This window comes from Leuciscus leuciscus (genome assembly GCF_965113295.1).
Source record: "Leuciscus leuciscus genome assembly, chromosome: 14".
In the NCBI taxonomy this organism is placed as follows: domain Eukaryota; kingdom Metazoa; phylum Chordata; class Actinopteri; order Cypriniformes; family Leuciscidae; genus Leuciscus; species Leuciscus leuciscus.
In genome coordinates, this window is record NC_138738.1 from 30,100,319 (window position 1) to 30,115,887 (window position 15,569).

Below are 15,569 nucleotides of genomic sequence, written 5' to 3' on the forward strand. Positions count from 1 at the left end.
GGTTAAATAACAATGTCATACTGTTGCTGGTCAACATGCAATGAAGTGATCAAGTTCTCCCATAATGCACTGCAAAAAAGTAACAGTGTAACCCTTGTTCCCTGGCAGAGGGAACAGAGACGTGTCGAAACCAATACTAGGGGTCGCACTTGGGACCCTGAAACACCTCTGATACTTCAGAAAAGGCCAATGTAAATTGGTGAGTGAAACTTGCATGCCACTTGCATCCACTCATTCAGGTTTGTGCTGAGGAGCAGTTGAGAGTTGCACAGACTAGTCGACTTGTCGACTTTAATGCACTGCCATGACCCTTAAAGCTTGACGTCAACTAGTCGCTGATCATGAACTATAGAGGGCACAACAGGATAAGAAATCTTTGAAGTTCACTTTTACGCTCCATTTCCAAAACAGTTAAAATGACAAATATATGCATACTCCGAGAGCACTACTAAAGATATGTTTGATTCTACCATCTGGATGCTCAAAATTGACCGGGTGAATGCACTATTTAAACCGCTTAATGTACATGTAAGTTATTCGCCCTTTTTCACTGATGCTTTGTAACTCACACACGTACAGACAGTAGCTCACACATCACATGCAGATCACATGCAAAGACGCTGCCAAGTAGAATTCATTCACAAACGCAATTGCTATCTCACTAATGCAGTGGTTCTCAAACTCAGTCCTCGGGACCCGCTGCTCTGCACATTTTGTATGTCTCTCTTATCTGACGCACTCAAATCAGTTCATGGAGTCTCTCCTGACGAGCTGATGATCTGGTTCAGGTGTGTTAAATAAGGGAGACATACAAAATGTGCAGGGCAGCGGGTCCCGAGGACTAGAGTTGAGAACCACTGCACTAATGCATATAAATGTAATCTTTGCTGTGCTACTTTATCTGTATCTGATTTAGAACGAGCAGAAATCTTTGAGAAATATGAAAAACGACCTAAAGACAAAAGAACTGATAAAAATAGGCACTTATGTGGGATAAATAGCCTTGTGGGCAGCGCTGTGTCATATGCCAAAGCTGTGCACAAGGCAACCTGCGTTCGAGTCTCAGCTCGAGGTTCAGGCTTAATTATTAATTTATGATGTCATCAGCGACTAGTCGACGTCAACTTGATTTTCATCACACAAATGTAGACTTAAAAAAAAAAGTCGACAACCCCTTGAAGTCGTTCAACCCCTTTCTGTAGAACATTGTGTCAAAACCGACACTAGGGGTTCCTATTTTTAGTTTTAGTTTTTAACCAGAAAAGTCCTGTTGAGATCCAGTATCTCTTCTACCAGGGAGTCCAGGTCAAGATGGCCAGCGAAAAACAAAACAACATAAAACCACATAATAAACAAACACAAAACACCAAAATCTAATAAATCTATAAATTAAAATAATAAACAATACAAATCATACGCAGCTAATTAAAAGACTGAAATTGTTTATAAAAACAAACTATAATATAAAATATAATATAATAATATAATATAACAATAAAATATTTTTAAACATATCAAGAGATACTTATTCCATGTGTACCCTGAAGCTCATTCCATGCATGTGGAGCATAATTGGAAAAGGCAGATCTACCTGGCTCTAAAATTGACGTCTTAAGTAATAAAAAATGATGTTTGATCAGTGTCAGAAAGAGGAGACTTTTAAAATGTAAAAGTCTCCTCTTTCTGACACACCCATTTCAGGTCCTAGAGTTTCTTCTAATGAGCTGATGAGTTGAATCAGGTGTGTTTGATTAGGGAGACAAAGAAAACGAGCAGTGATGGGGGTCCTTCAGAAGCAGGGTTGGGAAACACTGGTATAGATGATAGTATCATCTGCATAAAACATTTGCTTGTTCTAATCCTACACCAAGTAAATAAAATGTACCAAATATAATTTCCCAAAAATAGATCATTGTGGCACACCTGTCTATACTATTAGAGGAGTATATAATTATCTATTGACACACACTGAGTTCTTCCAGTCAAATAGTTTAGCCCAATGTAGCCCAGTGTAGCCCAGCCCACAACTCTACAGATGTCTGCCAATGACGCACCGTTCGCCAGAGCTGAATAGGCTGCAATGCCTTTGGTTGAGTGAGCTCTGAGCTCCAAGGGACAATGTACGCATTGGGCTTGTTAAGTCAGACGAATGGCATCCACTCTCCAGTAGGGTATTCTTTGTTTGGAGACAGCCTTCTACTTCTGCTGACCTCAGAAACAGACAAAGAGCTGATCAGATCTTTATGATAATATGCAGTCCAGGTATATGTGCAAAGTGTGCACTGGGCACAACAGAGACAGGACTGGGTCTCCCTCGTCACGAGAGAGCGCATCCAGGTTCACCACTTGGTCCCTGAATGGAGTAGTGGGAACTTTGGGCACATAGCTGGGCTTGTGTCTCAGGACAACATGAGACTATGCCAGGCCAAACTCTAGGCACGAATCGCTAATGAAGAGAGCTTGCAGGTCCCCCACCCTCTTGACGAAGGTGAGCGCAGTCAGGAGGGCTATCTTCATGAAGAGGGCATTGAGCTCGACTGACTCCAAGGGCTAAAACAGATCTCTCTGTAAGACCTGTAAAACAAAGGGAGTTCCCAAAAGGGAATGAGGTGCGGTCTTGGAGGATTCAACCTCTCAGGAAACAAAAAATCAGGTCTTGCTTCCCTAAGGACCTGCCACCCACCATGTCATGGTTTGCTGCTATTGCAGCCATGTACACCTTGAGGGTAGAAGCAGACAGCCGCTTCTCTAGGCCTTCTTGCAGGAAGGAAAGGACTGACCCGACTGTGCACCTTTGTGGATCCTCCCCCTGATATGAACACCACATAGCGAAAAGGCGCCACTTAAAGGCATGTAGCCGCCGGGTAGAGGTGATAATGTCTACCGTGGCTGGTGGTAGACCTCTAATTCCTCCTCGTACCGTATAGGGACCAGACATGGATGTTCCAGAGGTCTGGGCGCGGGTGCCAGATTGTGCCTGCCCTTGAGAAAGAAGGTCCTACCTCAGGTGGATTCACCAGGGAGGGGCTGATGCCATCAGCATGAGCTCTAAGAAAAAAAAGTCTTGTTGGGCCAAAAGGGCCCTGGAGCCAGCTGTGAGCTAGTGCATCCGTGCCGAGGCGGGCCTCGGTCGGGGAATACCACAGAGGGCAATGGGAAGATTCCTGAAAAGCAAACAGGTTTGCCTGAGCCTTGGCAAATCGACTCCAAATCAGCTGGACCACTTGGAAGTGAAGTCTCCACCCTCCGCAAAGTATGTTCTGTCGCGAGAGTGACTCCAGTGGAGGAGATGGTGAGAAGGTTGTGACATGAAATGGGAGTGGACATATCCCTGGAAGATGATGTATGCCACCGTCACAGTGTTGTCTGTCCAAAATCAACACATGCTTGCCCTGGACCAGAGGCTGCAACTGCCTCAGGGCTAATAGCACAGCCAACATCAGTTGATGTGCCAGTGCAGACGAGGCCCCATCCAAAGTCCTGAGACTGCATGCTCGTTGCACACGGCGCCCCAGCCTGTATCGGAGGCATCAGTTCTGACAGCAACACACCTGGACACTCGTTGTAGGGGAACATCTGCCCGTAGAAACGTCCATGCATCTAGACTCTGCACGAGAGACACCAATGGAACAACATCTGGGGTACCCATGGTGGGAGGCTTCGGGTGAGGCAGAGCAAGTTCCACCATATCAGAAGGCCCAGTGTCCTGAAGAAACCGTGGCGTATGGTGTAGTGACAGTAAAGGGAGTTGGTAAAGGCGGGCTTCCCCGTGACTGGTCACACTTACCTGTCTCCTTGCACAGGCCTGTGGCTTCAGAATGCAGGAAATCAAAGTGTTCACATCCAATGAGGTTCTAGTGCAGAAACTTAATGTATGTCCGTCGCAATGTCGAGGGCCCTAAAGGTCTGGTGTCAGTAGATGACCCAGGGTGAGGAGAAACTGCCCTTTGCGGCAAAGAAAAATGCAAAGGAAAAAGTATTATCCCATCCCTTCAGTGGGAGTGAGGCCTATCTCATTTTCAGGGACCCTCTGCGACAAGCATGGGGCCTCTGGGATCTGGTGGTCGATCTGCACCGAGGTAAGATGTGTCTGCTTCTTTTACTGCAGAGAACTTTTTTTGCAAAGCCACCTCGAGAAATGGGGAAATCGAGAAAATGTACTTTCCCCAAATGAGAAGTCAGTTGCATTATATGTATATACAGCGGGGAAAATAAGTATTGAACACGTCATCATTTTTCTCAGTAAATATATTTCCAAAGGTGCTATTGACATGAAATTTTCACCAGATGTTGGTAACAACCCAAATAAGCCATACATACAAAGAAACAAACAAAAATAAGTTCAGAAATTAAGTTATGTGTAATAATGTGAAATGACACAGGGAAAAAGTATTGAACACATGAAGAAAGGGAGGCGCAAAAAGACATGGAAAGCCAAGACAACTGCTGAAAACTTACAGTAATTAAAAAGCAATCCAGCCCCCTGTCAGTGGAAATTAATAACAGCTGGTTCAGTCCCAAATGATGGCCTACAAAAAGGTCATTGCCAAGGTGTCACACAAGACACATCTCATGATGGGTAAAAGCAAAGAGCTGTCTCAAGACCTTCGCAACCTAATTGTTGCAAAACATAATGATGGCATTGGTTATAGGCGCCATTCTAAGCTTCTGAATGGTCCAGTGAGCACTTTTGGGGCCATAATACGGAAGTGGAAAGACAATAATTTCACCATAAATTTGCCTCGACCAGTGCTCCTCGCAAGATTTCTGATAGAGGAGTGAAAAGAATAATCAGAAGAGTTGTCCAAGAGCCAACACCAAGTTGTATGGTGTTTTTAGGGTAATGCGCACTGCCATTTCTCCTCCAAATATGGTGTGTATTATGGCATCCAAAAAGTAAAATTTTGCTCTCATGTGACCACACTATATTCTCCCAGTATTTCACTGGCTTTTCCAAATGTTGTGCAGAAAACTTTAAATGAGCTTCAACATGCTTTTTTTTTCAGTAATGGAGTCTTGCGTGGTGAGCGTGCATACAGGCCATGGCGGAGGAGTGCATTACTTACTGTTTTCTTTGAGACAACAGTACCTGCTATCTGTAGGTCTTTTTGAAGCTCTCCACAAGTGATCCTTGGCTCTTGGACAACTCTTCTGATTATTCTTTTCACTCCTCTATCAGAAATCTTGCGAGGAGCACTGGTCGAGGCAAATTTATGGTGAAATTATTGTCTTTCCACTTCCGTATTATGGCCCCAAAAGTGCTCACTGGACCATTCAGAAGCTTAGAATGGTGCCTATAACCAATGCCATCATTATGTTTTGCAACAATTAGGTTGCGAAGGTCTTGAGACAGCTCTTTGCTTTTACTCATCATGAGATGTGTCTTGTGTGACACCTTGGCAATGAGACCTTTTTGTAGGCCATCATTTGGGACTGAACCAGCGGTTATTAATTTCCACTGACAGGGGGCTGGATTGCTTTTTAATTACTGTAAGTTTTCAGCAGTTGTCTTGGCTTTCCATGTCTTTTTGCGCCTCCCTTTCTTCATGTGTTCAATACTTTTTCCCTGTGTCATTTCACATCATTACACATAACTTAATTTCTGAACTTATTTTTGTTTGTTTGTTTGTATGTATGGCTTACTTGGGTTGTTACCAACATCTGGTGAAAATGTCATGTCAATAGCACCTTTGGAAATATATTTACTGAGAAAAATGATGACGTGTTCAATACTTATTTTCCCCGCTGTATATTTTTTGAAGTAACGTCAAACTCCCCTGGAAACTCCACCGGACGCAATGTGCAAGACGAGGAATGGGAGGACTGCAGGGATTTCCCCTGTGGAGAAGCTCCTATTGTTGCCCTCTAATCACCCTGAGTATTCGCTGCCGCAGCCTCAGGCTTTGCAGAAGGACCGGGACGGGAAGCGGCTGATGTGACTCCTTTTATTAGAAAAAGGACCGTTGGCATGGTCACGCTCTCGCAGTGAAAACATATACAATCCACGAACACCGTCTCATTGTGTGTGTGCTCCAGCACGTGAGACAGCGATTGTGGCCTTCCGAGGACGGAAGATATCGACCACAACCATGAACACAGACGGAAAGATATCTTAAAAAGACGCTCTCCGAGAGAAATGTGCTTTTTTCTCAGAGAAGAGAAAACTCTCTTCTTATTAGAGAATATTTTCCTTTGGAAATTTCTATTTTCTAATTGCTCGTTGAAGCACCCAGGGGAAACTCTCTCTCACTTATCTGTGCATATGGGAGACAGCCACTGAAATGCAGCAATAGAATCCAACAAAGCCTCTAGGCCAGGGGTCGGCAACCTAAGGCACGCGTGCCAGGGTTAATCGCTGGCAAGCAAGCAAATGCGAGAGAAGTGTATGTATTTCATTCAGACAAAGTAGTCTACCTGCACACAGATCTACGATTTAATGTAATAATTCCTCATAGTAAAAAAAGCGTATTTTATTAAGTTAGGAGTAGATTTGCACCGATTGATCCGCTGGTGACCAGAATTGGCCAATTTTCACGTGATCGGCCATGACCGGCGACCGGCCGGTCAGTCTGACATATGCCGATTTTATGCCGGTCAAATGCACTCGGGCTCCCCATGATTAACATCGCGCAACATCAGCATCACACGTGCACACGGAACGCACATGTAGGAAACCTCGTGAATTACGTCCGTTTCACGCATATTGTTTTCGGCGTGCATGTTAATCAATGAGTGCATTCACACCGGCAGCAGGAGCAGCGCGTGAGCGCCGCACTGAGCACCAGTGAAGCGGGGGTTTCGCCGCCGAGTCTATTTTGTCTGCGCTGCTCACGCTCAATTAAAGTGAAAGCACACTTTTGATGGACAAAATAAATATGATTTCAAACAAAAGTGCCCAAAATGTCTAGTGCGTTTTAACAAGAACTGGATTAGGTTATGTCAGAAAAGAAAATGAAGACTCAAAATATTTATATAAAATTTACCCATTTAAACTTGTTTTTATTATTCAGTTTGGCTAAAAGGATATGGTATTTTATAAAAAATTTATAAATATATATATATATATATATAGGAAATAAATATTTGTGTGTGCTATAAAGTGGTTAGAAAAAATGAAATCGGAATCGGCTAAAATCCGTATCGGCAGGTCAAACTCAATGAAAAATCGGAAATCGGAATCGGCCTAGAAAATTGCAATCGGTGCATCTCTAGTTAGGAGTTATAAATACTATTAAATTGTCTATCTAAATCTAAAACAAATATTTAATTTTATGTAATATTTGTGTAAGCCATTATGAAAATGTAAAATGTTTGTGTATTTATATGAGTGTGTGTGTGTGTGTGTGTGTATATACAGTATATAGGCTATGTGTGTGTTGTGGCACAGTGATGAACTCGGAAACTTAAAAATGGCACTTTATGACAAAAAGGTTGCCGACCCCTGCTCTAGGCAGAGGTTAATGGAGAGAGAAGCACAGACAACATTTTCTCGGCTCCGAAGAACAAATCTGAATAATAAACGGAACAATTCCAAGAGGGTCCTCACACCATCAGTGCTTGGGCCCTAATGATTGGATGCATGCCAATCCTTTATACCCATATGATGGGGGAGTGGCATACAAATTCCACTCGCCAATTCTCATTGGCCTTTTTTAAAGTATACGCTGATTTCACGCAGCCGCCATTTTGAAATCGAAAGTGAGGCTCTGGTGGGAAGAACCCCGGAAGTAAAGATAAACAACAGTGCCTTGGATTACCAACCTGAAGCTGCTGCCGCGATTTACACTATTGGATGTTAATATCCAATATAGGATATGTATATAGTTCATTCCTGCTTCTTTTTTTACATTCTGAATTATATATATAAAAAAAATATATATATTTATAAATAAATTTCACTGTGTATAGTCTAAAGTATGAAAGAAATGTATGTACATTTTTAGAATTGTAACTGTGATTAAAGGCGACACTTCCGGTTTTCTTCCCACCGGAGCCTCGCTTTCGATTTCAAAATAACGGATGCGTGAAATCAGCGTATTAGAGGTGTTTGGGGCTCCCAAGTGTGACCCCTAGTGTCGAAGGTCAATGTCAAAAGTGACTGATAGAAAGGGAACATACTATGTAACGTGGTTTAAGTAACCAGAAAAGCGCTATACATAGCCTATGTAGCAAATTATTATTATTATTATTACTGTAATTGCATGAAAACATCAGTTTGCTGTTAAATTTCCATGCAAGTTTACAGGATTTTTTTCAGTGTCAGTAAAAGGGGAGACCCTAGTAGGCCTATCTTTATCGCTGTACACATTCATGTAGGCTTACTATGCATTTTAATATTACTAGTGTCACATTATGTTCTGTTTAGTGTTTTCATAGACTTTCAGTTTGTTGTCATTTGTCACATGTCTTTGTCCAGATTCCCGCCACTCATCTGTCTCCTTGGTTACAGTCATTATTAGTCCATCCCTGTCAGCTGTGTTCTATTAATTATCCTCATTTGTGTTTGCTTTATAAGTTCATCCCTCATATTCATTCTCTATTGAGGCTACGTTTAAGTTATGTGTGTACCCTGCTGCCTGTTTAGACTCATATTAAACCGTGTGTTGGAACTTTATTCGTCCTTGTCTTCTTCTGCCTGTCTACACACACACGTTACAACTAGTCACTTATTACGAACAACTTTGAAATCAAACTAGTTTTAGATCAATTAATAATTGCTGACCGATCCTTAAGTTTAAGTCTTCTCTAATGTGAATGTAGCCTATGTGGTATGAAAACCATCCATCTAAAAACAAAAGAAAAAAAAAAGAATGACCCAGTTTGGGATATATATAGATAAAATAGGGTTACAGTATTAATTTGATCCTGAAGCTAAGAAAGACATTAGGAATATTTCTCTATAATAGTCTGTTATCGAGCTCATTGTAGATTCACCTAATTGACGTAATCATCTTTTTTTGGTTATCTCTTGTGTTCATAAGTACAAATGCATCAGCTGTTAATAGATTTCTGTATAGATTTGTCAATGCACAAATGCTCTTCTTCCAGAGCAAATGAATTTAATCTTATTTCATTCTTATATTGTTGTACTTTGTTAGTAGTTCCTGAAAATATGTTCATAATATGTGTGCACTGATATTTATGTTATTTTTAAAACATATTTAAAATATGTAATTTGGCACCAAATTCAAAGCCCTTTTTTGTGAAAGTGAAATAAAAATGAAAACTGTGACTGTATTTTTACAACCATCCACATGATGGCAATATAGATCTTAGAACCCATGATTTCACTAATTTTGCGTGGTGCGAAATAAACTGATGTTTGCAGAAACATTATAGCAGTTTACTATTAATCTGAGAATCAGACCCTCCAATCTAAGATAGTTAGCCTACATTGTTATATATTATCATAATTAGAGATAGGCTATATGAAAACTGACTTTTTTCAAATGCACCATGATCCAAATTACTGTCCAATTTAAATAATTGCTTCGCTTATTGCTCCTGGAGATTTTCGTTAGAGATGTTGTTCAGCTTCAGTGTAATGTAATTGACTATACACATAAACAATACAATAACAATATTAAAGATTATGTTTGGAATTCTGAAGATTCATAATTAAAGGAACTGCAACCAAGCCAGTTTGTTAAACTATAATACTGTATCGTCCTGTCCTGCGTTGTCTTGTTAAAACATTAATTTGCTTTTTTTGCTTGCACGTGCAGTTGCGGACACAGCGCGTGGGAAAGGCGGGGCACGTCGGGCTGACGTCAGAATTAGGGCGGGGCCACACTATGCAGCAGCGCAAGGAAGAGCAAGAGGCAGCGCGCTGGAACTTGGCAACTGAGATTCGCTTGCATCAAAAACTCTTCTGATGGCAATATGGATTGACAAAGCGCCTACTGAGATGTAAGTACATTTGATATGTGAAACATTCCGAAGAGTCAGCTTCGAGGCTCTTTTTTGATTACACCGCCAGAGAAATGGCCATAAAGTAGCCTATCTGTGTTGTTTGTATGCTCTGTAGTGCGCAAGGATGCGAACTGGAGATAAGTTACATTTGTAAGCTGTTTATATGACTTGGCTACGATGCCATTTTATAATCGCTTCCATATTTGTGAGATTGGGGTTCGGTATTGTATGTAAACACAACCACCAGACTCTGCCTGTCAAATCGAAAGCTATAGCCTACTGAAATGTCTTTCATAGGCAGAGGAAGGTGAAAGTATGCATTCGGTGTGACCTGAAGAGCCAGTGTTCGCGTCTCTTTCGTTTGTATTGAACTATGCAATAATGCAAATGAAACAGGGCCAGTCAGCTGTTCATGAGTTCCCCAAATCCTAGTGAATCTATAATTGCCTTGTAAACTTGTAAACATCCCCAATACATATCATTATTAATTAGATGTTTAATGTCTTAACCTTTCAAGCCACGAATTATTTTCCAAGAAAATATAAAATATGACCATATACTTTATCTCTTAATTCAAGCTTAAATTATTATATTAAAAAAGTTATATTTAAAAAAATTATTATATTTAATAGTTATTAAATAATATACATGGGTAATGTTTTAAGTAAACTTTAAATAAATACAAAACCATCATAGATTCATATTACTTACAACAAATCAGGTGATTTAGTAAAGAAAGTTACATTAAACAATATTATTAATTTGATAGATTTCAATATTTTTATGAATATTATTGTTAGTGTAAGATGATCATTAAAAACTTTATAGTGAACAAAGAAAAAAATTCTTGTCCGAGAGTGTCCCTTGCTCAAGTGTACAGTGATATTGACTATTAAATCAAACTCTGCAGGGATTCAAACCTGTTAGCCTACATTTCCAATACCTAAAACTTGGCATTTTAATTTCAATAAGAAGTGTCGATGCAATGCATGTAATGTAAAAAATAACTGGTATTTTTAATCAAAACACTAAATATAAATTTGAGATATTAAACCAAGTTCACATAATAATAGGCCCACAATAGCTGGTCATTTTTTGTCTGATACCCACACATTCCTTCCATAAACAAAGTCAGACCTAATAGGGTTTCACTGGTTTACTCCTGATTGGAGTTGATATTTCATGAAGCTGGCAGGCTGTTGCATAAGCACGGTTCAAATGCAGTGTGCTTGGTTTCACTCAGCTGAGAGGAAAACATGGGCCATGTGCTGGCACCACACAGCAGCCTGTGTTAAGTGTGGTTACATTAATACTTCATCAGGGCTGTACTGCATTCAAGGCCTTTAAGAGCAAAATTCTAAATGATGGATTTCTTTGTTGTATGGTCTTATTTTTCCGTTACTAGGGGTGTAACCAATCGTAGTTGATCTATGATCCGTACGAACCAGGGCCCCGCGGTTTGTAACGCATATGATTTGCAGATTAATTGTAAAGTGTAACCATCGTAGAGTGAATGTTTATCGTTTGCACGTGTTTTGTCTTGCCAATGTACAAATCCAAGCAATTAAACCATTCAAGCGCAAGAAGAAGCGATAGAGAACTCACTACGGTATTCGCGCACTGTTATCTGCATGTGCACATTATAAATACCTGCTGCTGTCTATGTCATTGATGTTAATCAAACAACAAAACCGCTTTAACAAAGATTAATCTATATTTAATTCGTGCCTGAACACTATAGTGTTTTATTTTACATTTAATTATAAATTTTTTATACCTGAGTACTACTGTTAGACCTTACTTTATTTGTAACTTTGCTCTATTGTATTTATATGTGCTTGAATGTTGTGTATTTGTTCTTATTTTTTACTGACTGTTCACTTGTCTTTAATAATGAGTAATAAATGGAAAGCAAAGTTACATTGCACCAATGATCCGATCCGATAATTATCCTTTTTTTTTTTTTTTGATGATCCGAACAATGGTCCGATCCGTGACTCAAAAAACGTAATTAGGTCCAAACCGTGAGTTTTGTGATCCATTTGTGAAGTAACGCAAAACTTCCACATAAATAAATGAGACAAAGAAAGATGTGTTTGTGAAGGCTCGTTCTGTTGTGTTTTAGGTGGTCGATAAAAATGATCTCTTCACCCTCATTATCATGTAGCTCTGCTGAGATCAGTATTTCGGCCTCATGTCACAGTGTGTTATGTTACAGTCAGTTATGTCTGTGCGTCAGATATAACACATTCTTCTGGCAGTGTGTGAGCTGTTTGATTATTCCCCTTCACCACCTGAAAAAGCACCTTCACAAGATTTAGAGCCTGAGGTTTTAAATCACAGAGACATGTTTTTCTCTTATAGATTAGCAGTGTTCTCAAGAGATTCTGTAGCCCTATGCCAGGTTTTCAGAGCATTTATTTTTCTTCCTGTATGGCTTCCAAAGACCATTAGGCCCAGACTGGGAAGCACTTTGTAACTTATGTTATGTAAGGAAGAAATTCATAAATCATAAAAAAATTAAAAAAAAGATAAAGTTTCTGTTCTAGTAAAGAGACTGATCACCTTCATTTCGATGAAAGAGTTTAATTTTTTTGTTGTTTTTTACTTATGAAACTGGTAACATTTTATTCTATGTTTCTGTTGCATTTTGAACAGCAAGGAACTCCTGCTGAGCTGAGATGCATGCTGGGATACATGCTGTGGTTCACATAAAATCAAATTAGGATCTGTCTCAGTCTTTTATCTATAATGACTCAGCTTCTTCAACTCTGCCTGGAGGCTGGGAGCAGATCAGAACCGATCTGTGGAGCATTTGTTGTTGAACTTGTACTGTGGTGCTTCCCAAGACTTGCCCGCTAGTTATGCAATGCAGGCCTGCATTATTGATATTTCCTTGGATATAAGACATTGTGGAGCTAAAAGGTCTGTCTGCTTCTATTTCTGACCTGGAAAGGCACTCATATGGTTGTAAACGTGATGGTGTGGAAAGGTAGGGTTATATGTTGAGGCAAAGATGTTATGTAATTTTGGTCCTGATGCAGACCATTTCCATGACACATTCCTTCTCCAGCCATGTGGATAATGGTGTCTTGAATGCATTCTGGGATGAATAATAAATGTATAACTGCTACCAGAAGCAGCTGCTCTGTTTTTAATGACCGCTAGTATACAGTTCTGGGTAGATTACTTACAAATTGTAGACCGTTACTGATTCCAAATTACATGACATAAAAATTTAGTTAGTTTTGTAATCCATTACATTGCACATTTTAGGTAATATAATACAAATACTTTTTGATTACTTTTAGATTACTTTGACCTAACTCATTTATCACATTGAATTGAATAAGGTAATATTGTACCATATTGATATAAAAATACAAAGAGAATGAAAATATATTCCATTCTTTATCAGCATGAAGTGCATTAAACTTTAGATTCCTTCAGGGTTTCCCAAACTGGGGTCCGTGAAGAAACTAACAGGGGGTTTGTGAGTTTAATGAAAAGCTAATAATGAAATAAATCATAACATTTTTAAACTAAAATATTTTCAAATAATAAAAATGATAGGCCTAATAAAAAGTGTGAAAGACAAAAGCCTTTTAAACACATAACAATGGATGGTTAAATGACTTGTTGAGTGATAATTCAAAATAATAATTAACATGTTCATCAGAAGTTTTGCAATGTTGAGAAAATGCTAAAAGTGAAAGGATTTCTGTAAAGGTGATCAAATGCTTTGGCCTCTCAATTTAGAAGACTTTCTGAATGTATAGCCTATAAGTAATATGCTTTTTTAGAAAGGAAAATTTAAAACGTATATATCTATATCTATATCTATATACTGTATAATTATGGTGGTCAGATTCCTAGTCTGTTTAAGTCCTGTTCTTGCATTTGAAAGCAACTAGATAGAGCACAATGAAATAGAACAGAATACAGTAAAAATGGAATGACTTTAACGTGGATATTTTAATTTATTGTGTGTGTGTAATCAATAAACACACAATTGCAGATAAATTATTTAAATATAATGTGCTTTGCTTCTATGAGAATTAGCAGCAAGAAAGATAATTGTAGTTCCTTATTACAAATTTCTTTGGACAAGGAAAATTAAGGGCTTGATGGAATTCCTAGTGTTTTCCTAGATAGTTTAGGGACAGTTGCTCTTAATGTTTCTACTCTAGAGATTTTTTGTTTTGTTTTAATACATTATAAACAGCACAGATTTTGTTCATCAATGCTGAAGAACCAAAAATATATAAAGGGGCTAATACAGTAATGTTTGCTTGCTCCATTTGATGCCAGAATTGGAAAAAAAATGGCACCCAGCAATCTCTATATTTCTCTCTTCCCCCATTTAGATGCACTTCTCTGAAATAGGAGCTCAATACCTGACAAGCACATGTGTATTGGTGCACAGCTACATCATTTCCTGCTGACCTTCAGAGTTGTCCTCTTTGTTAGTCATAGAGAAGCATGCTGAACGAGTGTTTTAGATTCAGGGATTGGTAACAAGATTTGAGTGCATCTTTTCTGTTTTATCATTAGAGTAGGCCATTTGTTCAGGTCTAATTAAATATTTGTAGTCCCATGTGCTTTTTTGGCATTCAGTATTAAGTCATTTCATCATAGCCCAGAATAGAGAATGTGAGTATCCTAGTTCAATACCTCGATTCATCTTAATCTAGAGTGCTTCCTCAAAGTCATGTTTTTGCTGCAAGTGACAAACCACTTCCCTTAAGACCTGCAAAACAACCTGCTCCAGCTGCACTTACACACATACATTTCCACTCGCCGTTTCTTGTTTGCTCATTTCTTGGTAAACACTTCTTCACCTAATTGAGCTTTTATTATTGGCTTTAAACATCTCATGCTCTGTGACACTTAAGCAGTTTCATAGAGAGATCGAGATGGTAAACATTTATGGCTGCAACTTCTTTAACTTGACGATTTACTGAAAGTAGTTCAAATTTGTTAAATGAAAATATTAATGAGACTATCAGACAACAGCTGCAAAACGTTTTTGTTACATATAGGTAAAGAGTGGGGAATTTCATTGAGCATTCCCTGTGATTTCCCGGTGCATTCCTAACCTAAAAGGTACACATTATTTTCTTTACTTTTCTTAAAAAAACTCAGTGTTTACTCATTAACTATAAAACAGTGTTATTTAAGTATTATTTATACAGTATTCTATTATAATATTTAGTAATATTTTGAATTGGCTATTTATTTCTATATATTCAGATTTCATTTTAATTGTATAGTGTAAGTTTTAGCAATTTTGGCTTTTTTCATTTTGAAAACTTTTAAATATTTCTATTTAGTTATTTCTGTTTTATATAATCAGCATTCAAAAACTGAGTTGTATACAAACATTTAAATTTCACTAAAGGCAGTTTTTGTATATAATTACTCCATTTTGTTATTTGCAGACAGTATAAACATTTAAACGGTGGCTGTTATAACTTGTTTTCATGACAGATTTATTTAAACATACATTCTAAAAAAAAAATCATAAAATAAGGGTGGGACAAAATATCGAAAGGTCAATATATCGTTGTCCTTCTCCTTTCCAAATATCGATATATTAATTAATAAAACAAGGCGCTCTAAATAGATTTACTTGCTCCCAGCATTGTTACCATGAA

General features: G+C 38.6%; 1 protein-coding gene across 2 annotated transcripts in view; it reads left to right on the forward strand.

The window, feature by feature from the left end:
- The first annotated feature begins 9,780 nt into the window (after positions 1-9,780).
- Positions 9,781-15,569, forward strand: part of inpp4ab (inositol polyphosphate-4-phosphatase type I Ab) — a 56,617-nt gene continuing 50,828 nt past the window's right edge. The window contains exon 1 of one of the 2 annotated variants that reach the window (XM_082136733.1): positions 9,781-9,909. The gene's annotated coding sequence lies outside the window, so the exon portion shown is untranslated. Of the gene's footprint in view, positions 9,910-13,433; positions 15,019-15,569 lie in introns of those variants that run through there. The other variant, XM_082136734.1, reaches the window with a different exon arrangement.